Source organism: Elephas maximus, chromosome X (assembly GCF_024166365.1).
Source record: "Elephas maximus indicus isolate mEleMax1 chromosome X, mEleMax1 primary haplotype, whole genome shotgun sequence".
Lineage (NCBI taxonomy): Eukaryota > Metazoa > Chordata > Mammalia > Proboscidea > Elephantidae > Elephas > Elephas maximus.
Window position 1 is genome coordinate 149,467 of NC_064846.1, and position 15,484 is coordinate 164,950.

Below are 15,484 nucleotides of genomic sequence, written 5' to 3' on the forward strand. Positions count from 1 at the left end.
GGTGACATCTTTGCTTTTTAACATTTTAAAGAGGTCTTTTGCAGCAGATTTACCCAATGCAATGCATCTTTTGATTTCTTGACTGCTGCTTCCGTGGCTGATTGTGGATTCAAGTAAAATGAAATCCTTGACAACTTCAATCTTTTCCCCCTTTATGGTGATATTGCTCATTGGCCCAGTTATGAGGAATTTTGTTTTCTTTATGTTGAGGTGTAATCCATATTGAAGGCTGTGGTCTTTGATCTTCATTAGTAAGTGCTTCAAGTCCTCTTCACTTTCAGCAAGCAAGGTTGTGTCATCTGGATAATGCGGGTTGTTAATGAGTCTTCCTCCAATCCTGGTGCCCTGTTCTTCTTCATATAGTCCAGCTTTTTGGATTATTTGCTCAGAATACAGATTGAATAGGTATGGTGAAAGAATACAACCCAGAACTCTTTGCTATTATTCTGAACTAAGGTTCAAGCTGAAGACTAGCTTAAAGATAAAAAGGAAGTTGACTAGAAAAAATTACCATAAAGCAAGATGATTTGATCCTGTTTAGAAGACAGTAGAGAGCACTCAGTTATTGAAGATTTGAAAGTGAGGAGTAATTCAAGGCTGGTCATGTACGCAGTGAATTGATTGATTTGGGAAAATTTCCATTTTCTGATAAGACAGGCCGCTGGGTGCTGCAAACGGATTGCTCTCAGCTACTCACCAAAAAGTTGGTTGTTCAAATCCACTCTGTGGTGCCACAGAAGAAAGTCCTCTTGATCTGCTTCCATAAGACTACAGCCAAGAAAACCCCAGGGAGTGCAATTCTACTCCAGGGTTACCATGAGTCAGACAGCAATGGGTTTGGTTTTTGAGGATTAGGTATTATCACTCAGGCTGTCAGAAAGTTATATTTGTAAAAGCCTGAGCATTCTGTTAAGTCAAGTTATAAAACCAAGACACATATCAAATAGTTTCAAATGACTAGAGGTAATAATGATGTCATAAAAAGAGCAGAGGCTCTCCACCAGACTGAGTCCAGTACAATGAGATGGTACCCGGCTACCACCACTGACTGCTCTGACAGGGATCACAATAGAAGGTCCCAAACAGAGCTGGAGAAAAATGTAGAACAAAATTCTAACTCAAAAAGAAAGACCAGACTTGCTGACAGAGCCTGGAGAAACCCTGAATGCATGACCCCGATACTCTTTCGGCTCAGTGATGAGGTCACTCCTGAGGTTCACCTTCAGCCAAAGATTGAACAGGCCTATGGAACAAAACAAGACTAAAAGGGTGTACCAGCCCTGGGGCAGGGACTGGAAAGTAGGAGTGAACAGGAAAGCTGGTAATAGGGAACCCAGGGTTAAGAAGGGAGAGCGTTGACATGTTGTGGGGTTGTTAACCAATGTCATTCAACAATGTGTGTACTAACTGTTTGATGAGAAACTAGTTTGTTCTGTAAATCTTCATCTAAAGTTCAATGAAAAAAAAGAAGAAGAGGCTCTGATAGTTAAACAAACCTGGGTTTAAATCCTGTTTCTGTCACTCACTAGCTGTGTGGCTTTGAGATAGTTACTTAACCTCTCTGGGCCTGGGTTTTCCATTTGTAAAATGAGGATAAACAACAATAAATATTTTATAATACTGCTGCCTGTCACATACTAGGTATTTGGTAATGATAGCTTTTATTACTATTATAAAAATGATTAAATCTAAGTATGAAACTGTATGGTATTAGCTGTAAAGGCAATGGGAATTAAGAAAATCCCATCTCAGAATATACTGTGAACAAAGCTGCCATGATATTAGAAGTAATTGAGAGCCCCCATTTTTGGGAATTTTATATAATGAAAACAGACCTTTAAAACAAAACTACAGTATGCTTTAAGAATTGATGTGAGATTAAGGCAGCAACACTGGAGACAGATATGAGAGTTGTTGAGAAAGTAAAATCTATAAGAATTGATGGCTCACTGAGGATGTGGCAAGTGAGGGAGGATGATTGAATACATGATGGTGCCACTTACTCATTCAACAAAAATTTTTTGAGTACTTTTTTTTTACTATATGCCAGGCTCTGGAAATAGGGTGGTGAGCTAGACAGATATAGTTCTTATCCACATGTATGTTACAGTCTACTGGGAAAGACAGTGTATAAACAAGTAAATAAATAAATGTAGTTCCAAACTGTGATAAGTACTATGAAAGGAAAGTACAAAGTGTTATGTCAAACTATGCCAGGAGACATAATAGTGAATTCGAAAGGATAATAAGGTTTTGAGTAAAAACAAAAATGATGACTTCAGTTTTGAACACGTTAAATTTTGAAGAAGCAGTGGGAAGCACAGTTGGAGATATCCAGCAGGTGCGTGGAAATATGGATTTGGAACTTTGAAGTAAGATCTGGATAGTGGATAATAAAAGAAAAGAAAAGAACAACATAGAACAAGGGGGATCCAGAGGTAGGGGGGTGTGTGTGTGTGTGTACATGAAGACTTTTAACTACAAACTCAATTTCTTTCATAGGTATAGGGTTACTCAAGTATCTACTTCTTTTTGAGTGAGCTTGTTGTGAGAGGCAATCTGCAATGAGCCCTGAGAATCCCTGTAAGTTATTGCTGGGCATGCCAAGAATGCAGTGAGCAACCTAGAGGAATGAGGTAATGTTTCCCCCTTGAACGAAGAGCAGCAGTTCACTATAAAAGTGATGAATCCTCCAGTCTCAGTATTCCTCTTCTGTAATGCAATCTGCTGCATGAACAAGAGTCTATCTAGAAGTCTCATGTTGTGGGACGAAGAACTTGGTTTGGCCTTTTGTCTCTGGTTTCTGAAAATAAAAAAATAGCCCTTGGAATTCTCCAGCAATCAAGGTACGTTTTGTTTTTCTACAACTTTCAGACAACACTTAAACATGTGCAAATGAGTTGGAAGTCTCCAACTGGCAACCAGCCTCAGGAAGAAGATGGCATGATGAAGGAGGCTTAAGAACAAACCACTGCCCCCTACCTTCCTAGGCCTGATGTATGTCAGCAGGGTTAAAGAGATACCATTCTGGGTTAGTGCCAAAACTTCTAACCAACCCCTCTTTGGCTGGTCAGGTGGGAAAATCAGGTAGGCTTTGGGGAATAAAAATGGCTAGGGGTTTTCAGGGTCCCTAGCCTTCTGTGCCAGGTAGGAGCATACATAGCAGAGTTTTTCAGCCCACTAACAAGCCTACCTAACCAGGGAGGATATGCTGAAGGAAGGCCCTTTGAGTTCCTCACCTATGGACAAAGTGGGGCATGCTTAGAAGAGTTGTCAAGGGGGGACCAGATCTAAAATGTATCTGAGTTTATTCTGGTGTTTTGTCTGCTTCTTTTTGCTAACATTTTGGGAGTATCTTGTATGTTCAGGCTCTGATAGGATGAACATAGAACTCATTGAGTAGTTGATGTCACTGGGTGGAATCCACATCCTAGTAGTCTTATTGCTGCTTAAAATTTTGAGGCAACTTGTGAGTATATCACACATATCTTCTTCTGGCATCCTTGAAGCAGTAAAAGGCTATCTCATCAGCTTGTAAGTAGGATAATATCCCAGACCCTTCACAGTTCTTGACAATTGTGGCAATGTGGATAGGTGTAGGCCATTTTAGGAAATATGAGAAGACCTCCCAGGATCTAATAGAGAATGCTCTGTCCTCAGTGTTGGGTATGGCAGGGTGGAATTAAGGGTATCCCATTGTTCTACCTGTTCTCCCATTGTTCAATCCTTGGCAAAAAGATCAAGGATTGAAACAAGTCACCTGGATAGTACTTTGGTTGTTGCTCAGTCTCTTTTTGAGTGGGAGGAGGAAAGAGTTATCATGACAATAGGGCTGTAAGCCCTGAGGCCCCAGCCAAATGTCAATGTATGCTGTGACTGCTGAGTCAAAGGGTCCACAACACTAATATAAGGACATACAGATTTGACTGGAGCAAAACGTTAGAAATTCATTTGCTGAGCCTGAGCAGGCGTCCACTTGAAATCTAATGTAAATGCAAAGCTTTGATGTGATGCAATAGGAAGTTCAAACCCATGATTAATTCTTGCTAAAAATTGAATCTGAATCTGATAAACCTCTATACCTAACTATAGGAAATATAAATATTAAAGGAACTAGTCAGTTGTGGTACCAGTTAGTGAGTTAGGGAAGCTGTGGAGAAGTTAAATGACACCATAAGGGAGGAGCAATTAGCAAACCCCAGAGTGTGGAAAATTCTGCAGGATGAACAACTGTTTTTTTCACAAATACATTGAAAGGAAGATAAAGAAACATGGAGCCTATAAATTAGAGACATATCAACCAACAATGTATGCACCTTGTTTGGAGATTAATTCAAATAAACCAATTGAAAAAATATGAGACAACAAGGGAAATTTGAACACTGAATGGTTATTTGATGATATTAAGGAATAGATTGCCTGTGTTAACTGTGTTTTATTGACTATACAAAGGCATTCAACTGTGTGGATTATAACAAATCATGGATGACATTGTGAAGAATGGGAATTCCAGAATACTTAATTGTGCTCATAAACCTATACATAGATCAAGAGGCAGTCATTTGAACAGAACAAGGGGATACTTTGTGGTTTAAAGTCAGAAAGGTGTGCATTGGGGTTGTATCCATTCACCATACTTATTCAATCTGTATGCTGAGCAAATAACCTGAGAAGCTGGACTATATGAAGAGGAACAGGGCATTAGGACTGGAGGAAGACTCATTAACAACCTGTGTTACACAGATAACAGAACCTTGCCTCCTGAAAGTGAAGAGGATTTGAAGCACTTACTGACCACAGCCTTCAGTATGGATTACACCTCAACATAAAGAAAACAAAAATCCTCACAACTGGACCAATAAACAGCATCATGAGAAACGGAGAAAAGATTGAAGTTGTGAAGAATTTCATTTTACTAACCAAGGGTGTAAAAGACCTGTACAAAGAAACCTACAAAACACTACTCCAAGAAACCAAATGAGACCTACACAAATGGAAAAACATACCATGTTCATGGATAGGTAGAGTCAACATTGTGAAAATGACAATTCTACCCAAAGTGATTTACAAATACAATGCAATCCCTATCCAAATATTAAAAAAAATCTTTAAAGAGATAGAAACATTAATAATTAACTTTACATGGAAATGGAAGAGGCCCCAAATAAGTAAAGCACTATTGAAGAAGAGGAATAAAGTAGGAAGATTTGCACTACCTGACTTCAGAACCTACTATACAGCTACGGTACTTAAAACAGCTTGGTACTGTTACAACAACAGACACATTGACCAATGGAACAGAATTGAGAATCCAGATGTAAATCCATCCACCTATGGTCACCTGGTCTTCGACAAGGGCCCAAAGTACAACAAATGGGGACAAGACAGTCTTTTTGACAAATGGTGCTGGCAAAACTGGATGTCCATCTGCAAAAAAAAAAGAAGAAACAGGACCCATACCTCACACCATACACAAAAACTAATTTAAAATGGGTCAAAGACCTAAATATAAAACCAAAAACTATAAAGATCATAGAAAAAAAAAAACAAGATCAATGCTAGAGGCCCTAATACACGGCATTAACAGGATATAAACCATAACTAACAACACACAAACTCCAGAGGATAAGCTAGATAACTGGGATCTTCTAAAAATTAAATATTTATGCTCATCAAAAGACTTCACCAAAAGAGTAAAAAGAGAACCTACAGACTGGGGAAAAAAATTTGGCTATTACAAATCTGACAATGGTCTAATCTCTAAAATCTACAAGAAAATCCAACAGCTCTACAACAAAAAGAGAAATAATCCAATTTAAAAACGGGCAAAGGAAATGAACAGAGACTTCACCAAATAATACATTCAAGCGGCTAACAGATACATGAAGAAATGTTTGCGATCACCAGCCACTAGAGAAATACAAATCAAAACCACAATGAGATACCATTTCACTCTGGCATTACTGGCACCAATCAGAAAAAAAAAAAACAGAAAATAACGAATGTTGGAGAGGCTGCAGAGAGACTGGAACTCTTATGCACTGCTGGTGGGGATGCAAAATGGTACAACCATTTTGGAAAACGATATGGCACTTCCTTAGAAAGCTAGAAATACCATATGATCTAGCAATTTCACTCCTAGGAGTATATCCTAGAGAAATTAGAGTCATCACACGAATAGACGTATGTACTCCCATGCTCACTGCAGTGTTATTTGCAATAGCAAAAAGATGGAAACAACCCAGATGCCCATCAATAGATGAATGGATAAACAAACCATGGTACTTATACACAATAGAGTACTACGCAACAATAAAGAATAATGATGAATCTGCGAAGCATCTCACAACGTGGATGAATCTGGAGGGCATTATGCTGAGTGAAATAAGTCAATCACAAACGAACAAATACTGTATGAGACCACTACCGTAAACACTCATGAAAAGGTTTATACACGAAAAGAAACAACCTTTGATGGTTATGAGAGAGGGGAGGGGTGGAGACGGAAAAACACTAAATAGACAATAAATAAATGGTAACTTTGGTGAAGGGTAAGACAGTACACAGTACTGGGGAAGCCAGCACAACTTGTACAAGGTCATGTGAAGCTCTATAAACACATCCAAACTCCCTGAGGGACCTAATTGCTGGGGTGATGAATGTGAGGACCTTGGTCTTGGGGAATATCTAGCTCAATTGGCATAACCTAGTTTATAAAGAAAATGTTCTACATTCTACTTTGGTGAGTAGCGTCTGGGGTCTTAAAAGCCTGTGAGCAACCATCTAGGATACTCCACTAGTCTCACCCTTTCAGGAGTGAGGGAGAATGAAGAAAACTAAAGACACAAGGGAAAGATTAGTCCAAAGGACTAATGGACCACATCTACCATGGCCTCCACCAGACTGAGTCTAGTACAACTAGATGGTGTCCAGCTACCACCACTGACTGCTCTGACAGAGACCACAATAAAGGGTCCTGGACAGAGCTGGAGAAAAATGTACAAAATTCTAACTCACAAAAAAGGACAGACTTACTGTCCTGACAGAGACTGGAGAAACCCCAAGAGTATGGCCCCCGGACACCCTTTTAGCTCAGTAATGAAGTCACTCCTGAGGTTCACCCTTTTGCCAAAGATTAGACAGACCCAAAAAACAAAATGAGGCTAAAGGGGGACACTAGCCAAGGGGCAAGGACTAGAAGGTAGGAGGGGACGGGAAATCTGGTAATAGGGAACCGAAGGTTGGGAAGGGAGAGTGTTGACATGTCGTGGGGTTGTTAACCAATATCATAAACCAGTGTGTGTACTAACCGTTTAATGAGAAGCTAGTTTGTTCTGTGAACCTTCATCTAAAGTACAATAAAAAAAAAAGAAATTTTCATTTTACTTGGAACCACAATCAACAATCATGAAAGCGGCAGTCAAGAAATCAAAAGACGCATTACAATGAGCAAATCTGCTACAAAAGACCTCTTTAAAGTGTTAAAAAACAAAGATGTCACCTTGAAGACTAAGGTGCGCCTGACCCAAGTTATGGTGTTTTCAATCGCCTCATATGCATACAAAAGCTGGATAATGACTAAGGAAGACCGAAGAAGAACTGACGCCTTTGAATTGTGGTGTTGGCGAAGAATATTGAGTATACCATGGACTGCCAAAAGAATGAACAAATCTGTCTTGGAAGAAGTACAGCCAGAATGCTCCTTAGAACCAAGGATGGCAAGACTAAGTCTCACATACTTTGGGCATGTTATCAGGAGGGACCAGTACCTGGAGAAGGACATCATGCTTGGTAAAGTGGAGGGTCAGTGAAAAAGAGGAAGACCCTCAATGAGATCAATTGACACAGTGACTGCAACCATGGGCTCAAGAATAGCAACAATTGTGAGGATGGCGCAGGACTGGGCACTGTTTCTTTTTGTTGTATGTGGGGTCACTATGAATCGGAACTGACAGGACGGCACCTAACAACAATAAAGAGTAGTTGCTATCTTTAGATATGATAATGGTACAGTGGTAGAGCGATTATGTTTACAAATGAACTTATCTTTTAGAGATGCATACTGAAATATTCATGTATGAAATGATACATCTTGATTTTGCTTCAAAATAGCACTGAGTGGGGAGTATAGATGAAACAAGATTGGCTAAAAACCTAAGGTTTTGGCTGGAGCAATTGAGTGAGTGGTGGTACCAGTTAAATAAGGAAGCCAGAGAGAGAAATGGGTTTAGATGGGTGTAAGAGGAGTCACAGTTGGGGAGTCCTGGTTTTGATACATTACGTTTTAAGTGCCTGCTAGACATAGTTTTTTTTTGTTTTTTAGTAGTGGAGATATCAAGCAGGTAGTTCAACATGAGAGTCAGGTGTTCAGCTGAGAGGTCAGGGCTGGAGATGTCACCAGATTCTATAGTTTACATTCTCTCCCTATGTGATTTTGTCTATCCCCATGACTTTAATACTTTCTATATTAAAAAAAAAAAAACACCAAACCAGTTGTTGTTGAGTCTATTCGAACTCATGGTAACCCTGTTTGTGTCAGAGTAGAACTGTGCTCCATAGGTTTTCAATGGTTTATTTTTCAGAAGTAGATCTTTCTTCTGAGATGCCTATGGGTGGATTGGAAAGGACAACCTTTTGGTAAGCAGTGAGCACTTAACTATTTGCACCATCCAGGAACACTTTTTTTTTCTTGAACTTTCTAGATTAGGTAGGTGTGCTACAGTTTCTACCACTCCTAGAGGAAGTGTCAGTCTGTCTAACCATTTGGACCATAATTTAGCAATATGTGTTAAAATTAAAATTCACATCCCCAATGATCCAGCAAATCCACTTCTCTGTATCTACCACAGAGTAGATTTGTGTATGGGCAAAGTCTGAAATGTACAAAAGTGCTCCCACAGCCTTGTTTGTAATAGCAAAAAAAAAAATTTTTAAACAAGCCAAGTGTTCACCAGCAGGGGAATGGATAAATTAAAAATATTTCTATATTATGAGTTGGAACCAACTCAACAGCACCTAACAACAACATGAAATATTACACAACAGTTAAAAAGAATTCAAGGTATGTCTGTATATTGTAATTAAAATATCTCCAAGATTTATTGTTGGATAAAAAAAAGTTGCAGAAAAATGCTTCTATTGCTATTTTGATACCCTTTTCATAAATCAAAATAATCTTAAATTAGATCTTTTATAGGTTTGCTCATCCAAGAGCGACTCAATGCTATAATACTCTTGCCAGAATCCCAAATAAGAACCATTCTACCTCTCCTTAAGTGTTGTTTTGAACAGGGGGTTCATTATTTTATGAGGCAGACTGTTCAATTGTTGAACAGCTACAACTGTATCTTATGTTGATCCTAAATTAGTAACTCTGAGACTTCAAGAACTGGCTCTTTTTCCTCTAGAGCTAAACAAATCAATTATCTTTCATCTTTTATATGACAACTCTTTGAATATTTGTAGACAGTGATCCTGCTGCCCTAGAATCCTTTTTTCCAGGCTAAAAATCCTTGGACTTGTTTGATTTTCTATCCTATCACCCTCCACATCTTTCTTTGCTGGACCAATTCCAGTTCAGTGGCGTTCTACTTAAAGTTCAGAGCTTAGTATTTTTTGTTGCTGGGAAAGTACATCTCCTATTGCAACTCATCACTTTTGTACATATTAAAGGAGGTAATCTGGAGCAGTTATTCTTCTAATGACCCCATATAATTAACCCTTGTGGTGTCTAATTAAAAATAAATATATATCAGGGTCCATATGTTTCCCTGTGGAACTGTTCTAATTCATCTTTGTCCTCTGGCTACCATTTTACATAAGATATCCATAGGGCAGTTAACTTTGGAAACACATATGGTGGAAAGTTGCAGTTCAATTTTTTTCCTTAATCTATTTCCAATCAGGCCTTTTCGTTATAAAAAAAAATTTTTTTTTTCGTTATACTCAGTGATAATTTTCTTATGTCTATTTATTCTTCCATTCCTAACTCAATAGGCAATATTGAAATTTAAACCTGTAAAATGACATGGCCTAGGTTAATTCCATCCTCAGACCTACCCAAGTTACCCCTCTAAACCCAGGTGACAGATATTCTTCTTAGCTCAGGGAAAACTTAGCCTACTTTCTCTCAGAAATAGCCTTTTCCCCTGGATTAGAGAAATCAAAGGGAGGCCCCACCACTATTCCTGAGCCTGTATCTTTAGACCCTTATGGACCCTTTAGTTAGCAGTTTCTGATATTTAGAGTCCAGAAAAGTTCTTTTATTAGGGTCACTGAATTCAGAGTTATTTTGTTCCTCTGACCCTTCAAGTAAGTCTCAGCTGATTCACATAGGGCTAACTGAGCAACTGCCAAGTTTTGGGGCTCTGTCCTTGGATCTCTTCTTTATTTACACTGTCCAAATTTCTACCTTGAATTCTGCCATCCATGGTGTTAGATCCAACCTAAGGTTAGCTCCCTTTAAGATCACAGGCCGGATGCTCGCAATACCAGGACTTCATTCTTCCTTGTTCCTGTCCAATGGAAAATAAGACTGCATTGCTTCCCATAGTCATCAAGCAAAAGTTCTGAGTTTCCATGGTTTTTGACAACCTCTGAAATAAACCCTGTAGCAAGATGAATGCTATCCTTGGTTACCAGAACTGAATAGATGTCTAATAGACAACTTAACGTCAATATGTCCAAACCTGACTCCTGATCTTCCAGTCTCACAAAACTTGTTCTTCTTATAGCTAATACATAGATGGTAAGCTGTACCCATCACGGGTGAGGGGAACTCTATCATTCCAGTTATTCAGACCAAAAAAATTGGAGTCGAGACTTCTGATGAACATGGCACTGTAGACAGAAGCACCACGCTGTCCCTCCACAGCAAAGACCTGAAAAACTAAGTAAAACAGAGACAAACGTCATTCCTAGAACCTGAATTGTCAAATGAAGACATAAAGAACTCAGCCAAACACTGAATGGAGTAACAAACTGACAGAAAACAGAGAGCGAGGAGAGATACATGCGAAGGGCCCCATCAGCTAACACAGCACGGATCGACCATCTTGGACTCCTGTCAGGGATAGGCGGACAGGGAGCATGCGAAAGCAGCTTCACAGAGCTCCCAGCAGGAGACAGAGCACCCGGTAACCAGCGATACTCACTTTCCCACCCCGCATCCTCTACCTCCAAGCTTCCTGGCTGGCCGCGCTGGCTCAGTCAGCCAGGAATTGCGGCAGCCATGCTGCTTGGATCGCCCCACCCACATCGGAGATCAGCAGACAGGGAGTACAGGAAAGCAGCTTCACTAATTTCCCAGCAGGAGACAGAGCACCCTGTAAGGAGCGATATACACTTTCCTAACCACCACCCTTCTTCCCCTCCCCTCTTCGGCCTCCTCTGCTTCCTGCCAGCTGCAGTCTCTTGGCCAGGAGGCAACTGCTTTGACCTTAGGCCACTTGGATTTGTCCCGCCCACACTGGCTGACCTCTGAGCTGGTGTTGCTTCTTTCCATTTCTTTTGGTTCCTTCTGTGCCTCCCCCCACCTCTCCCTCCTTCCTCTCAAACACCTGGCTCCTTGTGCCATCTTTGCTTCTTCTTGAAAGGCTGTGAAGCCCCACTTGACTGGGAAACCATTCCCCCGGCCTGTGACATCACGCTGGTGGGATCCCTGGGGCTCTTTTTTTTTTTTTTTGCTTGTTTTGTTTTGTTCTTTTTTTGTTTTCTTTTCTTTTTCGTTCATGTCCTGGGAGCCCCTTCTAGCCGGGCTGCACTGTACAACTTAGAAGCCACTCCCCCAATCTGCACAGCCGCGTAGGTGGGATCCCTGGGAGCATTTCTTTTTTTTTTCTTTTTTTTTCTTTCCTTTTCTGTCTCTTTTTCCCTTTCTGTCTTTCTTCATTTCTCAGATCTCATCTCTCTATGTTTACCTTCTTTTCCTGTTTTCTGTATACCTGGTGCTTTGTGACATCTATACCCCCCTAGCCAGGCTATAATGCACAGTCTGGGAGCCACTTCCCTGATCTTCATGGCCCCACTGGTGGGACTTCTGAGGATTTTCTCTTCTTCTTTTCCAAAATTTTATCTAGTTTTTTTCTTTTTCCCTTTTTGCTTTTCTCCATATCTTCATTTTTCATCTCTTCACTCCAATGGCAAGCTCCATTAGCACTTTTTTCTTCTTTTTTTCCTTCGTTTGTTTTTGGATACTGTTTCTCCCTCCTCTCTCTCCTCTTTTCCATATCCTTATTAGCTCCACACATCACAAGCTCTTTCCTCTTTCCTGCCTGTCTGCACCATACACTGAACATCAAACCCCTGAGCAGCACAGGCATGGCCAACTGGAACCTGCCCAGCACTGATTCCTGACCCACCCTGTTGTCCATAGCATGTGCCACAAACAACCCATCCCAGCCCCTAGCCTTCAGCTGGACCTGTGCTGCTGCACCATAGCTGAGTGACTGGCCCTCTCCATTCGACAAGGAGGTGAAAAGTATCATGACTATAGATGAGCAAACAACAAAGAATGCACAGCCTGCCTGCTCAGACATGACCACATAAAACAAAAAAGGAGGATGAAACAAACAAATCAACAATCAAGAAACGGACAAAATAACTAACTACTGAATGTCCTGAAGAGAGCAGACAATATCAAAACATATATAAAAAAAGGACAGAATGGTTCCACTAGGCATCCAAAATAAAACACCAGATGACTTTCCAGTAGAAGAAAAGGCACTAGAACTACCTGACAAAGAATTCAAATCTCTAATATTCAGAACTATCCAAGAGTTGAAGCAAAAAGCAGACAAAAATGAAGAAAAAATAGACACATTTATGGAAAAAGCAGGCAAATTCATGGAAAATACAGGCAAAAAAGGGAAGAATTCAGGAAAATAATACAAAAACAAAATGTCAAAATAAATTCACAACTAGAAATCATACAAAAACAACAATTAGAAATCCAAAAGATAAACAACAAGACTTCAGAAATGGACAGTGTCATAGAAGGGCTGCGGGGCAGGTTTGAAATGATGGAAGACAGGATTAGTGAAACTCAAGACAAACACTTGGATACAACTCTGAGGAAAAATCCAAAAAAAAAAGAACAAAGAAAAATGAAGAAACCTTGAGAATTATGTGGGATACAATCAAAAGCAAAAATTTGCAAGTGATTGGAGTTCCAGGACAGGGAGAGAAAATGGAAAACACAGAAAGGATCATTGAAGACTTGCTGACAGAAAACTTCCCTAATATCGTGAATGATGAAAAGCTGACCATCCAAGAAGCTCAACAAACCCCATATAGGATAAAAAAATAGAACCCCCAAAAGAAAAACACCAATGTGTATCGTAATCACACTCAACTAAAACCAAAGACAAAGAAAAAATCCTGAGAGCAGATCGAGAAAACAAAAAGCCACATATAGAGGAGAAACAATAAGACTAAGCTCTGATTATTTGGCAGAAACCATGCAGGCAAGAAGGCAATGGGATGACATATATAAAACACTGAATGAAAAAAATTGCCAACCGAGAATAATATTTCCTGCAAAACTTTCATTTAAATATGATGGGGAAATTAAGACATTTCCAGATAAACAGAAATTAAGGGAATATGAAAAAACCAAGCCAAACTTACAAGAATTATTAAAGGGAGTCCTTCAGTCTGAGAATGAACAACATCAGACCAAAGCCTGAATCTAGGATGCAAGATTGTACCAGCTAGATACCAACCTAGGAAATGAACTCTCAAGGACTATCCAAAACCAAAACAATTGCAACAAGGAACCAGAGAGGTTAATCTATAAATGACAACAATGTCAGAACAATAAAAGAGGAAATAAACAGTTTAGGTATAGAACTTTCTAATGGAGAGGAAGGCAAGGCGATACCAAGTAATAATACACTGGTTCAAACCTAGGAAGCTAAGGGTAAATTTCAAGGTAACCGCAAAGAAAGTTGACAAACATACTCATCAAAATAAAGAAGAAAAACATGAAGTCTCAATAAAAATAAAATCTACAAAACTGAAAGAAATGAAAAAGAAACCCACAAACAAAAGGAATTCAGAACAGGAGAGTAAGAGGAACAAAGAAAATGTTAGCACCACAAAAAAAAAGACAGCAATAAACTCACACCTATCAATTACACTGAATGTAAATGGCCTAAGTGCACCCATAAAGAGACACAGAGTGACAGAATGGATAAAAAAAAAAAGGATCCATCAATATGCTGCCTACAAGAGACACACCTTAGAAAAAAAGACATGATTTTATTAAAAATCAAAGGATGGAAAAAATATATCAAGCAAATAACTACCAAAAAAACACAAGAGAGGCAATACTAATCTCAGATAAAATAGGCTTAAAACAAAACCAACCAAAAAAGAAGGGCACTATATAATGATTAAAGGGATGATCTATCATAAAGACTTAACCATAATAAACATCTACACACCCAATGACAGGGCTCCAAAATACATAAAACAAACTCTAACAGCACTGAAAAGAGAAATTGGCAGTTCCACAATAATAGTAGGAGACTTCAACACACCACTCTCAGTAAAGGACAGAACATCTAGAAAGAAACTCAGCAAAGATACAGAAGAGCTAAAGATCACAACCAGCCAACTTGACTTCACAGACATATATAGAATACTCCACCCAACAGCTGCAAAGTACACATTCTTTTCCAACACGCATGGAATGTTCTCCAGAATAGACCACATCTTAGACCACAGAGCAACCCTCAACAAAATCCAAAACACTGAGAAAATACAAAGTATCTTCTCTGACCACAACACCATCAAAGTAGAAATTAACAACAGGAAGGGTAAGGAAAAAAAATCAATTACATGGAAACTGAATAACACCCTGCTTAAAAACCACTGGGTAATAGAAGAAATCAAAGATAGAATAAAATAATTCCTACAATCAAATGAGAATGAAAACACATCACACCAAAACCTTTGGGGCAGAGCAAAGGCAGTGCTCAGAGGTCAATTTATACCATAGATGCACACATCAAAAAAGAAGAAAGGGACAAAATCAAAACATTAGCTATATAACTCTAACAAATAGAAAAAGAACAGGAAAAGAAGCCCAGAGCCACCAGAAGAAAGGAAATAATAAAGATCAGAGCAGAAAGAAATGAAATAGAGAATAGAAAAACAATAGAAAGAATCAATGAAACCAGAAGTTGATTCTTTAAAGGATCAACAAAATTGACAAACCACTAGCCAAACTGACAAAAGGAAAACAGGAGAGAACGCAAATAACCCAAGTAAGAAATGAAATGGAGGACATTACAACAGACCCAACTGAAATAAAAAGGATCATAACAGAGTATTATGAAAAACTATACTCCAACAAACTTGAAAACCTATAGGAAATTAACAAATTTCTAGAGATACACTGCCTACCCAAACTAACACAAAAATGATGTTGAAAATCTGAACAGACCCATAACAAGAGAAGGATTGAAAAGGTAATAAAAAG